This window comes from Neopelma chrysocephalum, unplaced genomic scaffold (genome assembly GCF_003984885.1).
Source record: "Neopelma chrysocephalum unplaced genomic scaffold, ASM398488v2 Primary Assembly neopelma1_96921, whole genome shotgun sequence".
Taxonomy (NCBI): Eukaryota; Metazoa; Chordata; class Aves; order Passeriformes; family Pipridae; genus Neopelma; species Neopelma chrysocephalum.
In genome coordinates this window covers 2,518,617-2,544,673 of record NW_020925564.1, presented here as the reverse complement: position 1 = coordinate 2,544,673, position 26,057 = coordinate 2,518,617, and the positions used below count along the sequence as shown (strand labels likewise).

Genomic DNA, 26,057 nt, shown 5'->3' with positions numbered 1-26,057 from the left:
GCTTGAAAAAATTGTAGCTAAAAGTTATTTGTCTATATCTACAATCTGTGTAATTTAAGGGTTTGCAAATGAATATAAAACCAGAATCTTGTAATTTGTTAAAGAATTCTGCACACCTGCTTGACTCTGATGTTTTTGCTAAAACAGTTTACAAGAAATGAGAAACTAAAGTCACACAGTAAGCAAAAAGAACAATAGGACTATTTATTCATTAGATAGAATACCAAAATTTTCTAAGAGAATGTGCTTTGCCATAACACAATGTCTTCAAAGTAGGAAATACACATATAAAGATATGCAGTAACAAATATCATATTGAAACGTATTTTAGCTTCACAGAGAAACTAAACCTATGGAGTATAAAGCACTCCAAGCCTGTGATTTTATTATTTTAAACTCTATCCAACAGCTGGGTAAGGGAAGGTTTAGGTTGGATATCAGGAAACCACCCTTTGGGTGGTTGGGTGCTGGAACAGGCTCCCCAGGGAAACAGTCACAGTCCGAACTTGTCTGAGTTCAAGAAGTGTTGGGACAAAGCTTTAAGGCACATAATGTGACTCTTGGGGCTGTCCTGTCCAGGGCCAGGAGGTGGACTCAGTGATCCTGATAGGTCCCTTCCAACTCTGTATACTCTATGATTCTATGACTCAGTTCACTGTCCTGTAAACTCCAAGCTCTTCAAGTGCCAGGGTACCTCATGAATCTCTTTTTTTGAAATAGAGTCAGTCCGTATCAGGATATACTTCACACCTACTGCTGTTCTTGCATGGTAGACTACCCAACAGCAAAGAATTCATCAAGGAATGAGAAATCTACTGCAATGCCTTGTGAAGTAACACACATGTTACAAGTTAATAATAATTGTATGTATGCTGTCTAGTTTAAATTTATTCATATTCCACACCTTTTATCTCAGATTTGCTGGATTAATTGGTTTTTCAATTAATACAGTGTTGCAGCAGCAAAACTTATAAAATTAATTGAATAGCTTAAAGTAAAAATTTTGATCACTTAAACCTAATTTTAAATTTTGATTTGCTTCATTTTAATAATGCCTAAAAATGCAAAGAGAAAAAGGAAAAGAAAAATCTTCTGTTCCAAATACACAGAGTTTTGAAGGACATGAGAATAGAATGTAAACTTTATTCTGTACAAAAAGACATAGTCAGGCACACAGCTGGGGAGGGAGAACCCATGCATGCCACAACATTGCCATGCGGGTATAAAATATTTCCTTCCAGTATGGTTCGGTTCTGGTTGACAAGGAAGATAGATGAGATGCTAGGTGTCTTCCCTTTACCGTGGCAAGTACAGAACACATGAAGATTTTGTTGCAAAAAATAAGATAGGTGTCTGAGAAGATTAGACAGAAAAAAGTATCAAATGGGCAATATTTAGATTGCCATGGCAGGTTCATGAAAGGGGAAAAAAGTAAGCAAATATATTTTCTATTGGAGCACTACAGGTTGGAACTATATAAAAAGTATGTCAATATTAATTATACTAATTCTTAGTAATGGAAGCTGAGAATAATATTCATATAAATCTTTTGCATCTAAAATCTCAATATAAGTTGGGAACATCCCTCAAATCTTGTAACTTCTGCCCACACAGAACTCTCAACGATTACTAATCCCACAAAGATTTCTCCTGCCAAAAGGGATAATAACAAATGTAAAAGGAATTATTTGTTAATGCAAAATGCTACTGTAGTCTCTAAATTCTTTTATGCTCTTTTAACTGAACTGGGAGGAACATTTTTCCATCAGCTCATTTTTTAATTTTTTTGTTACTAGACAGGAAACCAGGCCATGGGAGATGGTCAGTCTGTTTGAGCAGAACATTGTGTCCACAGAGCCCATCCGCATCACCCTACACAGGAGGATGCAACATGTGCATGGTGCCTTCATCACCTTGGCAGCCTATTTTAGTCTGCCTCTACATCAGGAGGCTGCCTGTGCTCAGTGCTGATAACAAAGCCCTATCGCTTTTCTGAGTGACAGGGCACAGTGACATATCAACACTGGAACTTAAGCGAAAAGCCCCTTTTAATTTAACTGCTAATCTGCTGAAGCTGTGTTGAAACTTGGCACTCTTGTTTTCAATTAAAACTTTCTTATAGCTAGAAAAAAAGTTTGGTATATGTCTTTGCCTTTTTAGGTTGCAGTCAAGTCAGGAAGCAGCTGAAAGGCTAGGAAAGAGAGTGTTTTTTTCATTGCTAAATGTCAGATATTTGTTTGTCAGATGGAAATTGCATAGAATACACTTTCTGGAATTTGTTTTATAGGAGACTTGTGGAAGGTTTACTGTCAAAATGAGAGTTTCCCTCTAAACTAAAATACAGAATGATTAACATATTAATATTGACAAAAAGTCCATTATTCCGTGATAAGTTAAAGCCTGTGTCTAGAAATATTAACAGTAGAATGTAAAAGTGATAAAAAATCCTAGTGCATTTGGTGCTTTAAGCAACAAGAGAAACCATTTCAGTAGACTTTTAAGGCCATATTGGCAAGTAATCAGTCTCTGCTTCTAAGTATTTTCTTTAGATTACACTGCTGTCTCAGCAAACCAACGTACAGCACTAGGTTTTTAGACTATTTGCAAAAGGAGAGTGTACTCTACTTCAGAGGATAAAGAGCTGGTATTACTGTTTGTCCTGGTTTCACCTGGGACAGAGCTCATATTCTTCTCAGTTGCTGGTATAAATGCCGTGCTTGTTGGATTCAGGGTGAGAATAATGTTGATAATACACTGGTGTTTTGGCTGTTGCTATGTAGTCTAACCCTAAGTCAAGAGGTTTTTAGGGTCTTGTGCTCTACAAGTGAGGAACTGCACAAAAAGCTGGGAGGGAGCATGACCAGAATAGGTGATCAATAACTGATCAATAGGATGTTCCATAACATAGAACACTACACCCAGTATATAAACTTGGGGAAGTTGTCCAGAAGGGAATGATCATGCCTTAGGGATGGGATGGGCAACTTTTGGCAGTATTGTACTGGGGTTAAGCCATGACAAAATTTTAGAGAATATTTAGACCAATATCCACATGAAGATGTTACAAATATTGGAAGTAACACTTCCTTTTGGGCAGACACAAACTTTTCTGGAAGTTTGTCTCTTGGACAGATATTAAGTACAAAGAGTGATTTTTTTTTTCTTCTCTTTTTCAAAGTAGCTTCAAAATTTTCTTGGTTCACTTCAACACATTTTTCTTTGACAAGTTGTTTCAGTGGATTGGCTACATATCAAAATACAGTCTTCTATGTAATTGCATGAGTCAACCTGCCATTACTTAATTGATCAATACTTTGGCCTATGAATAATAAAACATATGGCCTACATCTCAACAAAACTATGTGGATAAATGCAAACTTAAAATTAATGGCAGCTAGGACCAGAAGTTTGGTTTGCTTTGGGGTTTTTGTTTGTTTTGTTTGTTTGTTTGTTTTGTTTTAATTCAAGTGACTGAAATGAACATAAAAATGTAAATATTTTGAAGTTTATGCATTCTTATGTAGCATTTGTTCTTAATGAACAGGATAATGTCTACAAAGTTTACAAACCAAAGGCAAATGAAAAGATGCATAGTCAAAGATGCATATTTGTGTTTAATAGCTAAGCAGGTACAAAAAATATCTCAGGCTCTTAAAACAGCTGAGCAGCTCCAATAGCATGTGCAACACTACTGTATTTTTTCCTCTGAAAATATTTCTATTTATATCTATTTTTAAAATACAGAAGTAAAATTTATGCAGTTAGTAATTCATTAATTATTTAGAACTCTTTTTCTAATACTCTGTGCTAACCCAAATAATATACTTTCTTTTCCTTAAAATTCCTTTTAAATATCTAAATTCATCATTCATAGGAACAAGATAAAATAAAGCTTAGTTAATGAACTATTTTGCTAAACTTTCCAGATGTAAGAATTGAGTAGAGACTGCCACTCCTTGAATAATATTTTCATTGTGTATCTTTAGTCTTGAGGAAAGTTTTATCAGGCAAGTGTCAAATTCCGTGTTCAGCACAATAAGCTGTTCCAAATTCATTAAATCAATTTTAATCTGTTCTCTGGAAGGAAATTTATCTTAGCCATTGTTTTATCTAGATAAAATGTAGTGTTCTTTTCTTAGGATTATGTCAGAGATGAAACTGTGGACATATGGAAAAAACTCTATAGACAGTATTTTATACAGTCTTTACCCTGAATTCTGAAAAATTTTTCTCCTTCCTTTCTTCCCATATGCTTGCATGCATAACAATATAAATTAAGGAAATTTATTTTAAATCCCTTGGATTAAATATATCTGTCAGCTATATCTATGTGATAATTTCATAGGGGACAACACAGGACATAAAGAAATACTCTAAACTGCACTTGGGCTAAGGAGAGGCTGTACAAATCACACTTGAAATTTAACAGATTCCCCAGATCCTGTGTGCGCTCAGGAGAGGAAACCCTTTGCAATATGTAAGAAAAATCTTTTAAGTATTTTGACACAAAGTTATTTTAGTCACAATAGCCAAAATCCATAAACAGACATGCACAAGGTCTCCATCTTGCCTCAGCCTGTTGTCCTTGAAGTTGCCAGGGTGTTACTTCCTTAGTCATAACTCTATTTTTCTTTCCTCTCTTTCGCTCTTTATTCTTTCCTCTTTTAATCTCTCTTCCTTATTGTCTGTATTTAACTTCAGTTGTGGGTGTTTCACTCAAGTTTGGGTTGGTGTTTGTCTAGTAAGTTGTTTTTAAGTGCAATGCTTTTGTGAATTGACTTCTTTGCACTGGGTGTTGTAGTGAAATGTTTTTCCTTGGTTTGCATATTATCTCTGTAAAACCTTTTTGCCAAAATGCCTCTTTTCTCACCAAATTAAAAGAAATCTCTTAGAGAAAAAGTGTGTGGCTTTTTCTCCAGATGCGAACTCAAAAAGAATCAGAGATTTTGCAGGAGTTTGTGTGGGTGAAATCTCATGAAATCTGAAATTAAAACGTACACCTGGTAAGAAAGAGTGTGGAGCTTCTGGACTGGGTTAGAACACTAGATCACACAGAATTGTAGAAAGAAGAAACCATGGTGATGAATGTCTGTACATAAAATTTTGCCTTCCTGTGTGATGTTAATCTGAATGTTTTTACAAAGACAGAGGACGCTCTCACTTGGTCTTAGCCATAAAAGGCCCAGTTTGTGAATTGTATCTCAGAAGCTGCCTAAATTTCATCATCAATTATAGTTTCTATAATCCAGGAGGAGTAAATTTCTGTGGAAAATTCTAATGACCAACTGCAGGATCAGCTTTGTAAAAGAGAGACTGGTTTTTGCTTTTGGCTGTTTAGTGTTAAATGAGAATCTGCCAGATGACGTAAAATTGAATCTTTTCTATATTTAGCAAGATACAAGTCTGTTTGTGCTTAGTGAAACACAAGTCTTGGCTAGTTACTGAGTTTGCCATAATCACTTGTAACCAAACAAAGTGAAATTGTCTGCATCCACAGTATTCTGCTGTTTCTATCACAACTATTAACACTACTTCTAAAGAATGAGCTTTGGATATTCACAAATATGTAAAACACGGAGGTGTTGTCTCAAGGGGAAAGTCAGTAAGCTCTCTGCAAATCAGGTGATCAGATATTCCATCAAGAGTTATGTTCTTTCCCAGTGTACAGTTCTGTTCACATGTAAGCACAGACCAATTCACATAATTCAAAATCTCTTCAAAATTAGAAGAAAGTGTGAATGGGAAAATATGCTGAGTGAAATTATATACATCCAAACAAAAGAGGACTAAAAATTACTTAAGGGCTTATGAACTCCCATGACAACATTAAAGTACAATAGGGTTTTAGAAATAAAATCTCAGATGCAGATTTATTTAGATACACATGGTTTTAAAAATTATTTCATAAAATTAAAAACCAAAACTAAAAAACACACACACACACCCTCCCCCAAAATCAGTTCCAAAAAGGAGAGGAAGGGAAAAAGAAACCACCCTGCAAAATGTTTTTCACTTTATTAGATAGAAGCACCAGGTGGCTTGTTGATTATACAATCTTACATAATTGACAAATGCTGTTTGTTTTACACCATAAAGCCTACCACTAGGTGGTACAGCACATAAATATCTAATCATTCATTTGGGGTAATTCAGTTCAATTCTTATAACTTGTGATCCCATATTAAATGTGCTATACCTCAACTCCTCCACAGAATCTTTAAAAAAAAAGAAAAAAATTATGTTACGTGGTTTAGAGACCTATCCTCTATACAGGGTATCAGCTCAGAAAGTTGTACCAGCAGGTATAGTTTATGAGACAGAGAGTGAAAGATTATCTAGAAAGTCAACACTAACACTTTAGTTGTTAAATGCATTTTGACATACATAAATATATCTCCCTCCAGGATGCTGGTCTACTAATCAATCATGTACTCATCCTAATTTGAATGATAATGACCCATGGATTTCTCTTGCTTCCAGAATTGCTTGAAGTAAAACCAAATGTTGTTTGTTTGAAACCTATACTCCTTTCTCAGAGAGTCATTCTACATGTACAGTCTCAACAGCCCATAGGTGATGTGGAATTCTTTGCAGCTTCATTTGTTCTATTGAACAACATTCTGAAGATATCCACAATATTATTTTGAAGCAAAACTTTCTTAAAATGTGACTTCACAGACTCAAAGTTATTCACATGTAAACTTTCTTAAACTTGTTGATTTATGGGTTGTGAATTTGGAATATGTTATAAGGTTCAATATGAGACCAAAGCTTTGTTCTTGCAATTTACTGCTCTTCCTAATAGAACTGAAAAATAATTTGCTGACAGCAAACTGGTGGCAGGTGTGCTTTAGTGTTGACAGCTGTGTTTCTGACATGGATCACAGAGAAACTGTAGTGTTCATGCTAGAACATCTGGAACATTTGATCAGATTTCAGATATCTAATTCAGATGGGTTGTCTATTATCATTTCACAAAATAAAGAAAAAACAGTATTATGGTGCAATGTTCATATCAGCACAAGAAAAAAATAATGAAATTACTCTCTGAAGTATCTTGTGTATCTAATGAGAAAAAAAATCAGTACTATTTAGCGAAGTATCGCTAGATAAAGATATTTATTTACACTTATGTAATGCCCAGAAGTACTTTGCAAGACTGACATTAGAAAATGCATAAAGATAAAAAAAATTAAAAATAGTATGTCATATATGGTATATAATATAGAACATTTCTCATATGGTAAATAGTTTTCAGAACTGAGGGTTTTTAAGAAGGTTGGAAGTGTCTCTTTCTAGAACAGTCAATGAAGTGACAGGATCTAAATTCCTTGAGGTATCTGTTGTTTAAGAAAATTAAATACCAGATTACACTGAAAGAAATAAACATCAAAAGCATGCCCAAATGGTAAGGTTTGTTACATAACATTTCACCATCCATTTCTTATTAAGTTCAGGTTTTGTCAGGTGCAAAAGTGTTATTCATGTATGAGTAGTTTTTGCAAGATGCATTATAATGAAAGTGGTCATGTGTCAATGTTACAACAGTCAGTATTTGGGCAAGGATGAAGTCTTTGACTATCTACATGAACTGGCCCCAAACTATCCAGTCTGCTGGTAAGCTTTGAGAGAGTTTTCCTGTTTCATATCAGAAATCTACAGAAGTTTTCTCTTTGTTTGCTTGTTCATCACAAATCAATCAGAGGCACAAACACTGCGCCACCCCTGGCACACACAACTACTGTTAGGAGTTCAAATCACAGCAAGATTTTCCGAGTACCACCGTGGAGTTGCCTTTCTCTCCCTCCTCCTCCAGGCACAATCTCTTTTGAGCTGCTGCCATCTCTTGTTCACTCTTGTTCGCTCTACTGCTATGGAGTTACAATGGCACCCACCCTCGACAGAAGCAGTCGTGTCCAGGATAATAGCACATTTGGCTTCATTATGCACCTCTCTCATCTTAGCCTTGCTCTCTCTGCAAAGCAAATTTCAGTGTTGGGGCTTTCATCTACCTACAGGACTTAGTTTCAGATTCTAGCCAGTTTTGACACTCTTTGGTAGCCATAACAGCGATATGGACTCCAGAGTACTAGCTTATCTGCTCTTTTGCAATTGAAAAATCAGGACAATTTTGAAAGTAGACTAGCAATCACCTAAGCAAGGAGAATAAAGATTAAGAAAAGACAAGAAATAAACTTGTAGCCTTAAGAAAACTACTGCAAGAGTGGATGGCTAGAAAAACAAAACAATACTATTTTCTTTTCAAGAGTTGTATAGATAATTTCTACTTAATCTCTATTTATGAAGCACATTCAATTATTGTTATATTATATATATAATATATATATGTAATATATATATTATTATAAGCTGTGCTTTTAAAGTAACATGTATAAAATAAAAGTATTTTATATAAAAATATATTAAATAATAAAAATATATAAAATAATATAAAAAAGTAATTTATATAAAATCCATTAAATCTGCAATGCTGCACATATATATCATAATAATTCTCACCAAGTGAAGTATCAATCACCAAATAAAATAGATTCATTGAGTGCTTAGAATATTATCTGGTCATTTTTACCAGTGAAATAGGGCAGAAGAGTACCATGAGAATGTTTAAATATTTAATCTGTTTCGTGTTCAACTGATTTTGTTATAAAAGCTTACAGTAGGTGCAAGTGCAAAGAAAACTAGGTCATGTGTAAACCCAGGAGCAGGAAAATCATAAACAAGAGCAGATGAATGCGATTAAACTGCAAGTAAATAATTCACTTGTACTATATAACTGCATATTTTAGTGACAATGCAAAGGACTAGGATGTGTAACTGTGATGTATCTGTCCCATTTTAAAGACTTGAAGTCCAAATTAAATTTTGTCCTAAATAATTGTTGTGTCACTCTTTCAGGATCTCTGCTTCCTAGTTTACTGAACAATAATTAGAATATAAAAGGTGTTTACTTTATATTTAAGAAAATATAGTGAACTGCTGGCATATGTTATTTACTAAAGTTGAGCCAAGCTGCATAGGATTCCTAGAAAGTCTGACTAGAACTGCAAGCTCTCCAGATAAAGCAATTTAGTTTAGAGTGAGTGATGGCTTCCTGACTAGTCACTTAGTTATTCTATGAAATTACGCTGACTCTGAAGTCATGCTTCCCAATACCACCCTTTTCAAGGTTGGTCTGTAAAGAAGCTACAAACACAGTCTTGTTTGGAAAAATATTGCATCTTGATTAGAGGCCAGAGAACCAGTTTAAAAGGTTAAAACTCTGATTCTAACCAGACTTTTCCTTGATAGTTATCAACATTATGCATCTGCAAGGTACCATCCGTGAGAAAAATAGACAATCAATCTGAAATAATGGCTGCTAAAAAGCTGTCTACAGAGAGTAGCAACAGGACTGCATAGAAGACGAGAAAAACCACTAAAAATATGTGGCAGGAGGGAAGATGAAAGAACATCGACACAGAAATAATGCTACCTAATTGCATTGTGAATTTTCTCTTTAATGCAGTTCCTTTGAACTGGCCTGCTATATTGTAGCTTGTTCTCAGATGCACCTTTGTGTAGTTCTGGGCTACACAAAAATTCTAGTATCCATGCTGTCTTTTCTCTTTTCCCCAAATATGCCTACTAATTTGGACTGTGACAGAAATTTGGGATAAGAGGGTACTATTGTCCTAGAAGAAGAATGTATCCATAAGTGTGAAAGGCTGAAATTCTGATGACTCAGACAAGATGAAAGTTGACAATGTGCAAAGTAACCACCGAGGTGCTGAGGGTGAGATCAGCCATCACCTCTGTCTACAAGCTGGATGTTGAACAAGATGAGGAGAGAGGCAAATCCTGATAGGTGTGGTAAGTTTCTTCCTCCTTACACGAAGGACGCAGCTGTGATAATTCCCCACTAGGGAAGCATTGGGACAATTCACACATAGCCTGAAGACATCCATTTCTGCTGATGAGTCATAATGGATCCACCTGTGCTGACACAACAGGCAGCTGTAACATCTTAGGAGGTGTCAAAGACTCCTGAAATGTCCCACAATCCTGTATGACATCATCCAGTGTAGAACTCCCCAGAGTTCTACATCATCCTGTATTACATCATCCAGTGTAGAACGCCCCAGAGGAGGTACTAGGGGCATTCCCACTTGGCCTAAGGCCAGTAAAGGACCACACTCAGACTTCACTCAGCATGAGGTTTTCTTTCCTCGCTACATGGGACTTTTACTGTCTGGGGCTTCCACCACCACTTCGACAGGGCTACGACCACCACTTTTACCAACGAACATCAAAATTGCAAATCTCATCTCTGGATCTGATAGGTGTCTTGCAAGTCCATCCAGTCACTTGGGGGGTCCACAGTCCTGCCCCAACTGCCTGTACCACCACTGCAGCCTCACTCCAGCTGCCAATTCTGGCCAGTTCCTCTGTCCCCAGGGACAGTTTCCCAGTTGATCTCATTCACTAAATCTTATTAAAGCTGGAAGTTCACTATTTTAAAGTTCAGACTCCTGACTTTGCTCTTTTTCAGTCCCATGTTTCTTGAGATCAGTAACTCAACCAGGGCATGGTCACTACAGCCCACACTGCTTCCAATCTTAACTTCTAATGAGTTCATCTGTGTTGATGAGCACATGGTCCAGTACAGCTTCTCCTCAAGTAGGTTTGTCTAATTCCTGGACCAGGAAATCGTCCTTGATGCACTCCAAAAATCTTCTGGATTGCCTACAGTCAGCTGTACTCCTTTCCCATGGACCTGTCAGAGTGGGTCCAGAGGAGAGCCATGAAGATGGTGAGAGGGCTGGAGCACCTCTCCTACAAAGACAGGCTGAGAAAGATGTTTTTTTTCATGCTGGGGAAGAGGAGGCTCCAGGGACACCTCATTGCATCCTTTTAGAATTTAAAGGGGACTTATAAAAGAGAGGGAGGGAGGGTGACTTTATACATAGGCAGATAGTGATAGGACAAGTGGAAATAATTTCAAACTAATAGAGGAGAGATTTATGTATGGCCAGTCTTTGCGAACGAAGATTTTGGGAAAGGTCTTTTTTACCTTTCCAGCCTGCGCAATGGATTTTTTCAGCATGCGCTGAACTGAGCCCACCTAAGGTTCATCTGCCAGGGCCAAGCAAGCTTGGACAATGGCAGTGAGGTCCTCAGGACATAGGTTTGTTTAGAGTGACCTTCTCATAGATGGATGGCCTCACAGGGCTAACGAGTTCCATCTGCCCGGGGGACCGGGAATCGAACCTGGGTCGCTGCGGTGAGAGTGCCACATCCTAACCACTAGGCATTATTTGCTGCAATGGTGGTGAGACACTGGAACAGATTGCCCAGAGCAGTTGTGGATGCCCAATCCCTGGAATTGTTCAAGGCCAGGTTGGATGAGTAACCTCGTCTAGTGAAGGTGTCCCTGCCTGTGGCAGTGAGGTTGGAATTGGATCATCTTTGCCGGTCCCTTCCAATCCAAACCATGGGGACTGTATTATGTATAAGGTATCATAAATCAGCAGGGCAGTCATGTACAGGACTAGAAATACTTGTTCATTTTCAGCTGATTCCCACAACAGCATTCCTTTCTAGTTTGTTATGTCAGTGATATCAGTGTTTTCTATAATTAGAGACAATTTGCATATGTAAGCAGGAAAGAGTGAAAGAAACACGCTGCTGCATTTGCTACAGTTCTGTTGTATATGCTTAAAGAACTGCAGAAAGGTAGAGGAATGAAAAAGGATTCACGTTGTTCCTTGGGTAGTAAAAATAACTGTGTCTTAATGAAGAAATATGTATATATTTATGCAGACTTGACAAATATTCTGTGATGGATCGCACATCTCAGCAGAGTCCTCATGGTCTGTAGCAAGGAGAATGTCATGCACCAGCTGTTACTGAGCTGAAGGGATTGTTTTATTGTCTTTCACCCTGTGCATGGTCATTTGTACACAACAGGATTTGTGCACAAGGCACCATGTCAAATCCTATGCTCTCATTCTTCCCTGATCAATAACTATAGCCATGTCACACAGTGGTTATGACAGAATCAGATACTGAAGAGCTGTACTTAAAAAGATTTAGATTACTGTGTTACCTCACCAGTGAATTGCCTCCCAAATCCACACTTAAGACAGCAACTAGTATTGGCCTATAAAGTGTCACTCTTGCATCCATATATTGTATTTTGGGCATCTGTTTTCTGTTCTATTTGGCTTGCTAGGCCGAAACAAAGTGAGAGTGTATCCTTCAGCAGATAAGGGACTTTTTGCGGCCGATCACTGAAGCACCGAGGTGTCAATCCTTTCCTAAGGGAGAAGAACTGCCTAAGAGCAATAATAATTGGTCACAACAGACCAAGCAACTGGAGCAAGAACACAACTTGAAGTTATTAATTATCAGTGTCTGTTCTGTTTCCTCTATGAATGAGTGGATTGCTTTGTTTGGAAAGTTGGAGATGGCATGACATAACATCATCAAGGTTTGATATATTTTTACACAAAGAACTTTTACAGAAAGCATTTCTTTGCCATTGCTTTTTTTGAAAAGATTAGCAAATGAAATATTGGCTCAACTGCACCAAAGAAGGTGAGAAAGAAAATAGTTATCATAGCACTGGGAAAAGCATATGCACAGCATTAGAATCTGGAGGAGAACAGTCTTCTGTCTTATGATGGTGGGACACCTTTTCTAGAGAAGTATCGTGTATTACATTTTTCACAATCACAATCACTATTTACAATTTTTTTTTCTAGTTGGTTCAGAAATACTTAGGAAAACAACTGTTATGCCTAATTAAAGCTAATAGAAAGAGGCAAAGATGGATTAAAGTTATCTTACTGGATGTGAAGGAACTCATGAATAAGCCTTTGTGTCATGTCTAGACTCTCACGTAGAACCACCCTCATGGTTTTGGTGGATGGAGAAGATTTGGGCTGAAAGCTCTAATATCCTTTCAGTTACAGCTTCTTGTCTGGGAATATGTCATGCCAGTGTAATTTCCTTTGGATGATACTCTCTTATGTTGAGGCAGCAGAAAAGAGTGAACCTGTGACGTGGTATTTTACTACCTTGTCCCGACTTCCTTTCAGTTAGTTGGTTTTTGGTTTTTTTTTTCAGTTTACACGTCTTTCCCAGATACTACAAGTCACTGAGGCTAGCTAAGATCTTGCCTTATGTATTTTTCATGGGCAATTTAGGGTCTTGTATGCACATAAAGAACTACATGATTAAATATATATTCTGCATGTAGTGGTATTTGAACACTTTTACTCCACTATTTCCCTGCCCATACAAAGAGCTCTAAAATAATTCCAGATGAACGGAAACAAATATTGTCCTCTTCTGAGCTTTTCAAATAAAATCATGAAGAACAAAGAAGAAATTTTTTAAAACAGCAATAAGCTTCCTCCCATGGATTTTGAAAATTAACAGAAAATTTAATTAAACTGGATGAGTGCAATCATAATTTTTCTTTTAAGATGCAGATAAAAAACTGTGTGTGGTGGTATCTGGGAAAGAAGGTGTTTTTATTTCAAAGAGTGAAAATTTGCCAGGATTTCAGAGTTTTGTTTACCATATTAATTTTGTTTACCATATTAAAGCAACCAGAGGAAAAAAAAAGATGCACAGAATATAGTAATGGTAGTGCATAGCTCTTTAAGATACTAAAGGTAGATTCCGTGTTTATAATATCTAGAAATGAATAAATATAAATGGAGCTGCAGAGTGGCAACCAAAACCAAACCACACTAAACCAAACCAAACCAAACCCACATATAATAAAAAAACAAACAACAAAACAAACAAACAAACAAAAAACCCAAAGAAAGAAACAAATAAACAAAAAAACCAAACCAAAATGCTTCATATTTTTCAATCAGATTGACAACTATGGAAAACTTTGTAGAAATGTAATTCCTAGGAATGACAGAAAAGAAACATGGCAGAAATTAGAAAAGTTAGACAAACTTTTCTCTAAATGACTTAAAGATGAAATCCTGAATAAGACTGGACATCAGCAAGAATTTTTTTGTGATGAAGGTGGTGAGACACTGGACAGGTTGCCTGGAAATGCCACGTCCCTAAAAATGTTCAAGGTCAGGTTTCATGGGGCTTTAAACCATCTGTTGTGGTGAAAATGTCCCTGCCCATGCCAAGGTATTTGAACCTGATGATCTAGACAAGGTGATGTTATGTCAAAGGCTGAACTTGAGGATCTCAGAGGTCTTTTCCAGCCTAGTTGATTCTGTGACTCTGTGATCTTTGAATGTCCTTTACAACCCAAATCATTCTATGATTTTTTCAAAAACATTTTTAAAGATTCTGGCAGATATTGGCAAAAAATTGTATCCCAGTACAAAGTCAAACCTTTTGAACTCAGTAATCAAATTCTATAGGAGTTCCCTACATATTACTATGGGTAATGCACATCACTGTAGGTAATAGCATTTTATGTGCAATCCAAAATTACTAGCACATGTGCCTAGCAAAGCACTGGAAACACTGCATCCCAGAAGCGACCACTAGCTAGCAAAGGCTCTGAGATACTCAGGTGAGAGCCTCACATTGCCTTGGAGCTTCTCCTAGTTCCTCTCAACTGAATTTCTTTTAAAAGGTAGGGGTACAAACATCAAACAACTTCCCTACAGAATATCTACCTCCACTCAGTTCCTGCCAAGTATATTAACGTCAACAAACATTCCCAGATTACTGCTTTCCTAGACTTTCATATATTTAAAAAGAGGTATAGATGAAGGAAAATTACTGCAACCTATTTCCTTATGGGCAGCAGACTTGATAGGATCCGAGACCTTAAAAATACAGAAAAATTGTATTTTTCACGTAGAAGTAAAGGAATCACAAATGGTACTTTGGGAATCCTCTATTCTTGCTCTTTTAGAGTTCTACCATATAATCCATTTCCTGAAAAAAACCCCAAACAAAAAAACAACCCCCCCAACAAACAAAAAACCTCCAAACAAACAAACAAAAAAGAAAAAATAAGGCAAAGAATATGGTCACTTGCACCTATGTTTGTTTAGCTTAAGATGAACTCATTAATAATGAGCATTTATAGCCTGGATTTCATTTTGGAGGAAGCTTTAACTAGCCTTCTTTCAAGGCTAGTAAGCCTTGAAAGTATGCCTTCTGTAAGGCATACTCCCTTACAGAAGTTCCTCCTCAATGAAGATAATAGTATCATATTTATGATATTATTTAACCCTAAATAATGTGGAATTTGAAGAGAGAAGACATATCTGACATAAGAAAATCTTCCCAAAGTGCATAAATATGCAACAAAGCAGGTCTCAAAACAACAAAATCTTGTTCTTCTTATGCAATAGTTTTACTCTTTACTTCATAAAGAACTATTATTTATTCTGATATTTCTTTATATAGACTATATCACCTACCTCTATGGTTATTAGAAATTTTATTAGGTTTCTTTTACTTTTTTTGCATCACTAGGCCTGATCTGCAAAGCAGTTAAATGGTTTTGGAAGCAAGTAAAAAAAAATCCAAGTATGAAAAAAGACATTTCTTATAAAAATATACTTGTGTCTCTCTGTTTAGAGATGTCTAATCTCTACCAGCCACTGAAATTTTTTTTCCCTGACCTTTCACATATTTCCAGGTACAAAAATAGATCTATCTTCTTCAGTCCTCATTTTCTGCACTACAACCTGAGTACAGTTGATTTGTGTGCTTCTGTTCTGCTGGTGTTCAAAAATATTTTATTTTCATAGTCTATACAGCACAACAGCTATGTAGATTTTCTGTATAGAGAAGACAATGGCTTGCACTGAAAGAAAGCAAGTGGATCAAAGAGCAAGAATACTTAGGAATAAAATTCAACTTAGTCTCAAATTCAGATATGGCAATCATGGCCTATTGATATCTACTGATGAGAGTAGCAGTTTAATAATAATCTGTTGTGTAAAACTGACATATTGTGTGCTGAATTTCGCCAAGTTATACTACAAAATGTGCTCTGTTAGTAACTCTAGAAATACCCACTTTCTGTTAGAAAACTTTTACAGATATAAATGTGCCTCAAAGTTGTTTTCTGAATGCAGGTTGCTTTATTTTTTCCCCTAATTCCTCATTATTGATAAGATGATCCAACAACAGCCTAATCTTGATCTCTGAGTATACACACAGTCCAAATGAATACCAAGTTTCAGTTCAGATACAAACTCTGATAAAGACTGATAGAGTTATCAGCAGTGAAAAGGACAAATCATGATACATAGTACTTTTGATATGCCAAGGGGGAAAAAAACCAAAAAAGATAATAATATCCTAGAAGTTGCATACACACATTCAAGTTGTACATTCAGATGTGCTACAAGCAATTTATGAATACACAAAAGTGACTGAAGTGGGAGGAGATGATAGAAGGAAGAGATTGTACTTGAAGAAATAGCTAAGAGTGCGTAAATCATATAAAGTTAATTTCACACATACACAGAAATATGTGTTCTGTCACATGGCATATACTTTCTTTTTCTCCTCTCTAGTTCACTTTATTTTTTAAAATTATATTAAAATTTCTAAAGGAGTTATATTCTCAACTGCAACTTTGTTTTTTTTTTAACGTACCTAAAAGGTTGGTTGAATCTGACAAAATAAAACATAAGAAACTTTACTCAGGCTATCCAGTAATGAAGTCTAAATGTATGAAAAGTTCAAGTGTTTTCAGATTCCTTCATTATCCTTTCCCACTTTTCCACTTCAGTGAAATACAGTGAGTGGAGTCAAACAGACAAATTGACTGACAAAAGCTGGCTAATTCAGAAGAAAAATCACCTTAAATCTTTACAAGCAAGCAGCACTGAAAAAATCATGTACTGAGCCAGCTGAACCTTTGATCTGACTTTGAGGCACAGATTTTATATTTCGTTCTTTGACGCATTTATTAAAATAACTATTTTTAATTGGAATTACGGATTAAAATATTTTAACAACTTTTTGCTTAAGACTAACACTGCATTTAGTTTTTTATTCGTTTACTTGATATATAAGTGATTTTCTCCTCAAAATTATTAAATACTCAGCTGAGATCATATTTTACTGGACTTTTAATCCCTAGTTGAATGTAGATGAATCTATTGCCTACATCTTCTTTTAAAATGAGCCCCTAAATCTTTTTCCCTCTGTCTATGCAGGATATCATAGGTTTGTGAGACCCATCATCCCAAGAGGACTGTAAAAAAAAGTTTGTTTTTTTCATTACACAATTTTTCTAGATTTATTTCTACACAGTATCTTGCTGAGCATAAAGTTTCAGGAAAACTCTTCCACAGAACATACACATGAACACACGCAAAGGAACATGGCATTTCCCTGAAAGACAATGGGATTTTTATCCTGATATTTGTCCAGAGATATGAAATATTGAGAAGACCCCATGTTAGTGACATATTTTCACATGACAGCTTCTAAAATAACTTCTGACATCAACCATAACTGTATATGAAACAGAAAAAAAAGTTTGCTTATTTTGCAATTTCATCAAACAAATATTGATGAGATTTGAGCTGATCTCTTTACAGATCTGCAAATGTTGACAACTCATGTGATGCTTTTAAACCAGAATATTCTTTGACAAAATCTATTTCATACAGGAGGGGAAGTTAGATGAAGATGAAAAGGCAGGATGTTATTACTTGAAGCATGTCTACAATAGCCTAGCAACAGCCTAAATATTCAGTTTGCTTTTTCTTCTATATTTTCAATGTGAAATTTAAGTGATCAAATCTCTGATAAACTTGTGCTTTAGCAGCAGTTTCAGTCCTGCAGTGAGTAATGTAAACATACCTCTGCTTTCATGCCAAATATAAAATAATTAGAAAATAAAAGACACAACAAAGGGTTATTCATTTCTAGTTCCCAATATCTTAAGCAATAAATTAGATACTGCATATGGCATTTGTAAAGTTTTGTAGAATTTTATTGGGGAAATTCCTTCTTTCCCCTCCATTTTTGCAAGGGAGTTGTGTAAAGTAGTGACTCACTCATTTATTTTATGTTCTTTACAAGCCTTGTGAGAATAATTCATGTGAAAGATACAAATATCTACATACCTAAGAAAGTGGTTGACCTGATTGAAAAGGACTTCTGGTTACATCAAGCTCCTTAGAATTGCATGAAAAAGCACTTCATTTACAGGCCACCAATATTAATAACAATCTTTTTGGTAGGTTTTGGGAAAAATTCCAGAAGAATAATCTTCAGCTTTTTAAAAAGGTTCGCTGCATCTTTTTTTTTTTTTTTTACTTTTTTTTTTTTTAAGAAAGGAAAAGAAATAATTGCCCTTAATAATAAAAAGAAAAGTTCTTAAGTTTATCCCTGATGTAATTTTATCAATTTCTTCAGTGTGGTAGTGTGTGGTAATTTTCTCTTGCAGTATTACAAAATGGTAGTATGTTATCTTTTGGTCTCGAGGAGAAATTTCTTCCTTTGGAGAGTTAGCAAACCTCTACTGAAGTAAATGGAAAAGTTCTTGCTATGTTGCGTTTTAAATCATTTCTGTTTCATATATTCTGTAATAATATTGGAGACTGGATGAAAGAGACAATTTTACCTTTAACCTATAATTTATGTTTCCTATTCTGCATCTTTTGTAAATGGGAGCAGCTCTAAGCTTACATAAGCAGATATTGACGTGTCCTTTGAAGATAAGGTAATTGCTTCAAACTACTTCTCCCCATTTCCTATATCCTGACAGCAACCAAGAATAATTGTGTTTAGTGCAATGGCTGTGAATTGACAAAGAAGTTCAAAGATATATCAGAAAATCAGTCTAAGAACAGTTCCTAATAAACCATTGACAAAGATAGTCACCACTGTGTCCATTACTAATGATTTCTAGTGTGTCAAGAAAGGTATGTCTGTTACTGTAACTGGAGAAATTGTTTCAAGAGTTTATGCCCATTTATCTGTATAATAGTATTGTTTCTTTCTTCCTTCAGTTTCTAACAAATCTCTGTCTTTTGTAGTTCTACATGATAGCCTTGCCTCTTGATCCACAAGTCTTGTCTCCTAGTCTGTAAGCAAGTTTCAAAGTGCAATAATTCTTGGCTGAAAACTAGCAAAGTTCCTTTTAAAGAACAGGATATAGTCATCACTGTAGGATTGTAGTGTAGGTCTGGTTTACATTAGAAGAGATTTACTCTCACTACATGTTTAGCTCCACCCATCTGAAAATGCTGATTTTAACTTCTTTTAAGGCTGATTTTTAACTTCAAAAATAATGATAGTCTCAAAAGATATAATGACATTCTCAGAGGTGCAAAAGACAGAATGTCATCAAGATTGCATATCATCATTCTAATAATAATTTGCCTGGGTCTGTGGCCACGGTAGGACTTTTTAATCAATATATTCAAAATATGCTTATTAAAAAATGAAAGCTGTCTTCAGTATAAAGGCGTATTTTTTTCCATTTCACATTTTATGCAAGTTGGTTAACTTTAATTGGCGCTATTCCTTAACAAAAAAATTAAATAGGTGACTATTTTGTGTTTCAAATAAAAGAAATAATTTTTTAGGTGGAACATTTTAATCCTTTAGAAAGATAAAATATATTTCAGCAGGAGTAATTTTTTGTGACTGTAAAAAAAGACAAAAAGAACAGTAAAAGAAACCCAGAACTACTCCTAATTTACATACGACCTTTTACTTTTGCTGTGTCATGACCTGCAAAATATCTATCCATATCATTTCACACACTAGTGAACCCAGTACTGAGAGTATTAAAAGATAAATTTGCTGTACTACTTTCCACTGTTATATTACAGGTATGCTTAAAATTTTCATTAAAAGAACAAGTGGTTAAATGCTTTTACAGTGCTTTTAAGAAAACATTACCTGTCACATTGGAAATATATAAATACATATTTGTATGTATGCATGTGTACATGTCTATTTATAAAGCACAAATGCACACTAAGGACTGAACAGGATCAAATCTGAATGCATTAAGGAAGACTAATACACTTTTAAACACACATGCCCTTTTATGTTTGTATTTATGTCCACTCATTCCGATGTAAGTAGGTAAAGAGAAGTAAAGTTTTCCAAATACAGAGTAAAATGCAGTATCTAGAGTAAGGTTTTTCCAGTGAACATGTAAGCATATCTATAGAAATGTACCTTATAATTTGTGATACAGCACCCAGAGAAATTCAGGTAAAATGAGATTTTAAGATTGTGTCTGCAAATACTGTCTTCAAAAAGAATAATTTTAAGATGGGAAAAAAGTTGTTTGTTTGTTGTTATATTGCTTTTCTAGATAATGTAAATTAATATTACAAAAAATTAGAAATTATGACATTTCAGGGATGATGAATTGTGATGCCCCACACACAGATTGATGGACAAGGAAATTATTTTCATAAATGTCATCTAGTAGAAAAAGACATCACAAGCTGAACATAAAATAAAACTAGAGCCCACTCTCCATGTCTACTTCCTTCCTGGATACTGCTTCAAGTATCCAAGATAAGAAACTACCAAAAATGTAAACAAGACTACTATGGAAAGTTATCAGAATTGATTCAGCTGCTCAATAACCTAAGAATAGGGACATATCTTTCAAAATTTTTGTGGTTGCATATTGCTCTTTACAGACTCATCATCCACAAGGTGTCAGGAAACAGATGTTACTGTTTTCTCCCACTGCATTTTTTTCTTAAATTTAATAATTACCTCTAATGGAATATATTGCAAGTTTAACTGGATGATTGGCGGGGGTTTTTTCAGAAAATTGGCCAAGGACTGAAATTTTGTGTTCCTTCTTCAATCACATGAGGCAATAGATAAAAGTTTATGTGTGAAAGGATTTCAAAAAAATTTAGAACTGAACTAGGAGAGGACTGGAAAAAATTGTAAGAAGAAAGAGGTAAGATGATAGGGTGTGTGTGTAGGTTCATTTTTTTATGTGGTTTTTTATTTTTAATTGTTGATTATGTTATATAAGAGTATAAATACTGAGTATTAGGGGTTCATATGGATATGACCTTGAAATAAGGTTGGGTAAGTTTCTGGTATCCATTTTCCAATAAAATATTTATTTTCATCTGTTAGTTCTGTATCAGTTATTTTTCCCTTTTTTTTTTCTTTTTCTTTTTTTTTTCTTTTTCCTTTTTTTTTTCTTTTAACATTCATTAGAATGATCACAAACTTATATGAAGGAGAAAGTTGAAATCTTTTATTAAGTAATGCTTTTTAAAATACATACATAATTTAATGTCATCTTTAAAAAAATAGTAATATTCGGAAAATCAATATTATTATTTTAACAGTGTCAATACTACTTAGATTTGTCTGTGTCCTGTTTTAGAGTATGACTAAATCAGGAATCAGGCATACCACAAGCCATTGTTTAAACTTCTAACTCCACAACACACGGTTTAAAGTAAAGGATGGGATTTAATACCCGATCCAAATTTTGCAAAGATTTTTTTATACTTCAGCACCTGTCTGTAATATTCCAAGTTCTGTTTCAATGATCTACATCACTTTTAGGTATATAAATTGCAGGCCAACAAAACAATGTAAGAAAGTTCTCTGACAAATCAGCTATACATACAGTTTACAAAGAACACTGAGGAGAATGCCACGTTTAATTCACATAATTTAAATTTACTAATTCATACAAGAAATTAATTAGGTTATTTATCGTTCTACTTTGAATAGACTGTAAGGATATAATATATAATGTTGGAAATGAACCCTCTTCCATATTAAATTCCTATCGGCTGCATTTTTTAATTGCTCCAAGTATGCTAAACTTAAGTGATCCAATTTAAATAAGTGGCAAAGGATGTTTTTGTGGTTCTATTTATTTATTTATTTATTTTTCTTGTTTGTCTGATTTTAGTTTTGTTGTGGTTGTTTTTGTTTGTTTGGTTGGTTGAGGGGTTTGTTGGTTGGTTTTTGTAGTTTGGTGTTTGTTTTTTTTTTTCTTTTTCTTTTCCTGGATTTCTGCATAAAAGTTAATGATTTCTGTTGTGTATCTTTTGGGTGTCTTTATTTGTGGTTTGTTTTTAGTTTTTTTTACATTGCAAAAAACCTCCTTTACCATATTTTCACTATATTTATCAATAATTTAATGCAGTTACCCCAATTGTTTTAGCACATTGTTGAAACAATGGTTCCTCAAACCATGAGATACCATTGTCTTTCTATATTTCTTTCTTTGAAAATAAAGCTTTACTATACACAATACACACACATACACACATATGCTTGTGTGTATTTTATATAGCATCAGTTGTTTGAAACATAAGGGAAAATACTACTCAGAATCTTATATTTTGTAATATACTGGTATTATAATGAGATTTCTCTAACCGTCACTTCAGTGTATTATTACTAAACACTGCTAGTGTTTCCTCAACCACCAGAAATTAACAAACTTAAAGAGACAGATATCTATACAATTAACAGTTTTGACAATATTAGATTTTCTTACTGGTAAAGAATTTCTATGAGTACAGAAGTTTTACAGAAATCTTAATAAGCCCTGTGTTCCTGTACACATTCTGGTATCTAGCAAACAAGAGATTTGAGGGATTTTGAATTTAAAAACATTTTAAAGACTTACAATAGACACTTCTAAATCTACTGTAGACACCTGTAAATTACCTACTGCAAGGAAGATTCTACAATTGTGCTGTGAAATATGGGGGATAGCAATAATCAATTTGACTCCTCAAGTACTATGAGCAAAGGAGCAAGAAAGAATCTCATGGAAAACCAACAGAAACAGGATGAAAACATCCTGTTTTCCGAATACTCAGTAAAAATATTTTATGTGATTTTTATAATTGGTACTACAAAATTTATGTTATAGATTTTCACAAGTAGCCTCTGAAACACAAATATGGTTTGGAGCTCAAAATTTGTAACTTAGTACAAAAGTAGCAACATGACAAAATATCATGTTTCTTCCATGGTGCTTTTTGGACTACTACCTTCACTCAGTGAGTGGAATCACAATGCAAAGCTGACAGATCTATTCTCCTGGGCTTAGTTTTCCGCTGTCTAGAAGTGCTGTTTGCTGCCCATATATGCAAAGTATGACAGCTATTTGTGTTATACAAATGAGGTTTACTCATTAGTTTGATCTCAGTTGCATGCTAATCATATTGTCCCTTGTTATGAAACAAGCACTTTACTTTGTTACGTTTAATATTATGAACCAAGCTTAAAACACAGGAGAATACTTTGGTAATCTGTTTAAGCTTGTTTGTCTCAATAGTTTTATTACATTACTTATTAAATTTTTCAAGAACAAGCTAACATCAATATATTTTCTTCAAATGACTTCACGTTAAACGTATTTCCCAAAAACACTTATTATATGGAAAAAAAATTATTTTACAGCAAACACAAGATTCCAATAAATTTATTTTTCATTATAACAGCTATCTGTCTTATCTATCACTCTCTCAGATTGTTACAATGAACTCCTGGTGGTAGGAAATCATTTTGATAAAACCTATAACATGATAGTGTTGCTGCCTGGCCCTATCTCATTCTCAAAAGATGGTTTCTCACAAGGCATCTAATGTACAGAAATGCAGTTTACATCTGGAGAATCTCTGCCATTTTTGCAGATCATTACTTCTTTGGTTTATGGTTTCACTCACACGTTAAAATTATGTCAGCTTCTGAGTTTGATGACTATGGTAGCATTAGTCTCAAAATGCAACATGTTCAAATTACACATGTAGCAATAAAGTACAGTTATGTCATGATCTCTTCAGTCAAAACGCACAAAAACCAAAAACCCCAAAAGAATGCATTTTATTGTTACATAGTAAGGGAAAAAATCCTTCTTCCTCTCAATGTCTTGAAACAAAAAGAGATTAATTAATCGCTGATATTACCCGCTGACATTATCACAGACCGAGGGGGACCCTATTTTTTGGTGTTCCAGGAAACATGGAACTAATCATTTGCTAGAATACCGTTCTTTGCAGAACCATCCCAATTCAGGCTGAAGAAATGACATAAATAATTACTCACCCTGAGCTTGCAGGTTTGGAACTCAGTCAAAAATGCTCTATCCTGAGATCTGAAAAACACAAAACAAAAGCTTTCTGTCACCACTTACAATAAATATTCAGACATTAGATACACAGTAAAACAAGTAAATGGTAGTAGTTCAATACTGCAAATAATTAACATACATATACCTCATATGAAAATCAATGGACTTAAACCTTGTTTGGAACACTCTGAAAGAAGCACATTTTATGTCAGAAAAACAACCCAATAAAAGCCTAAGCTTTCAAATGTGTTCAGTTTTCCCCTCCTTATACCCCAATTGTGTTCTGAAGAAAAATTAATTATAAGCTCCCTTCTGCAAATGAGAATTTGTGAATGTCCGTGGAAACCAATAATCTCCAGGAATATCTAGACAGAAGACTTCAGACTGCACACCGGAGCACTCAAATTATGACTTGAGAAGTTTATTTGAACATATTTAGCTGCTTTGGAAAACAAATTACTTTAATGCTCAGAAGGTAATAACAAAAGCCAGGTTATAATCTAAGATTTTAGTTCTAAGAGTGGAAGTCAAAATAATTAAAATAATAATAAAGGATATACTTTTCATGTTTGAAAGGCATCAGAATGCTATGTGACAGCTGATGAGAGTGCATTGGAGTAAGAGCACTAGAGAGTCTGACTGGGAGTGGATGTTTGTAAATCTGGGGATGCAAAAAAGGAATGTCTTCTACAAAAGCAGAGGAAGAAAACAGATTAGCGCAGCAATCTCCTTTATGATCATCAAATACAAATGATTCATCATTGAATTAACATTCATTTCATGGACCTGGATGCATTTCTTTATAATTGCTAAGATTTGTTAAATTTATCAATACTATAACCATGGTTATTCCATTAATAAGGTTTGAGGTTACCCATTAGCTTAATAAGAACAATCTAAAATTGATTTTCCTGCAACAAATTACTTTCCAACGTTTTGTGTACAGACATTTTTCACTTTCCAGTGCAACATTAACGAAGATTAATGCTCAAAATTTAAAATCTGGCAAATAAATATTAGAAAATACAGAAAGTAAAAACGTTTCTCTTTGAACAAAAGAAAAGAAGGATGTATTGAAAAATCGTGCATAAACATGACATAAAATTCATGCTAGTTTTATGCTAATGGTAATTAACATATAAAAGCAGAATATTAAATGCTATAGTGATAATCTGTATGCTCTGGAGGAAGTATGTCTCTGTAATCTAAAGATTATTCAAGACATCCTATTAACAGATTATCCATTCAGTGCTTGCAGTGTTGCCAAGTTCTAACAGTTTTTCCATGGTGTTTGCATTAGATAAATTAGTTTTGTGGGTTTGGGGTTTTTTTATTCATTGTATAGGTTTTTCTTTGATTGATTTTTGTTTGGTTGTCTGGTTGGTTGTTTTGTTTGTTTGTTTCTTTTCAGGCATTGTTGTTGAGTTATGCTGTTTCATTTGGTTTCTTTTTTTTTTATTTTCATGGCTCAAGGATTGGCAGATTTTTTTTCCCCAAGCATTTTAGGCATATTCAAAAAAAGAACCTGAGGATAAAAGTGTATACATTTAGCCTTTCTTTATATTAAAATAGTCAGTTTGGCTTCATTTTGAAAGTTTTAAATTTCCACCACAAAACCACATTCTTGTCTTAGGTCTCTCAACCTGCTGAACACTCTGTTCTGTCACTGCAGAAGTAATCATTCAATATTGCCATTATATTTCTATGGAGAAACAAGAGGAAAAAAAAAGCTCCAAAAAAGTTCCTATCTTAAAAGTTTGACTTACTCTTATCTCTCCAAACAAATTTTCCCATTACATTCTTTTGTATTTTGTACTTTTCTTCCCTTCCCTTGTCTTGTGACAACAGAACATGACCACTAACAGGATAATCACAGAGCAAGTGAAAATATGTCTCTTAATTCAAATATACTTTGCAAGCAGATGGTCCAAAAGAGTTTAAATTAACCTGTCTTGCAGCATCTTTTTTTCTATTTTATTAT

General features: G+C 34.6%; 1 long non-coding RNA gene across 2 annotated transcripts in view; it reads right to left on the bottom strand.

The window, feature by feature from the left end:
- LOC113960834 overlaps positions 1 to 26,057 on the bottom strand; it is a 611,076-nt gene that overhangs the window by 100,245 nt on the left and 484,774 nt on the right. For both annotated transcript variants that reach the window (XR_003532117.1, XR_003532118.1), the window contains exon 6: positions 24,052 to 24,100. This is a non-coding gene — a long non-coding RNA (uncharacterized LOC113960834). The remainder of the gene's footprint in view (positions 1 to 24,051; positions 24,101 to 26,057) is intronic.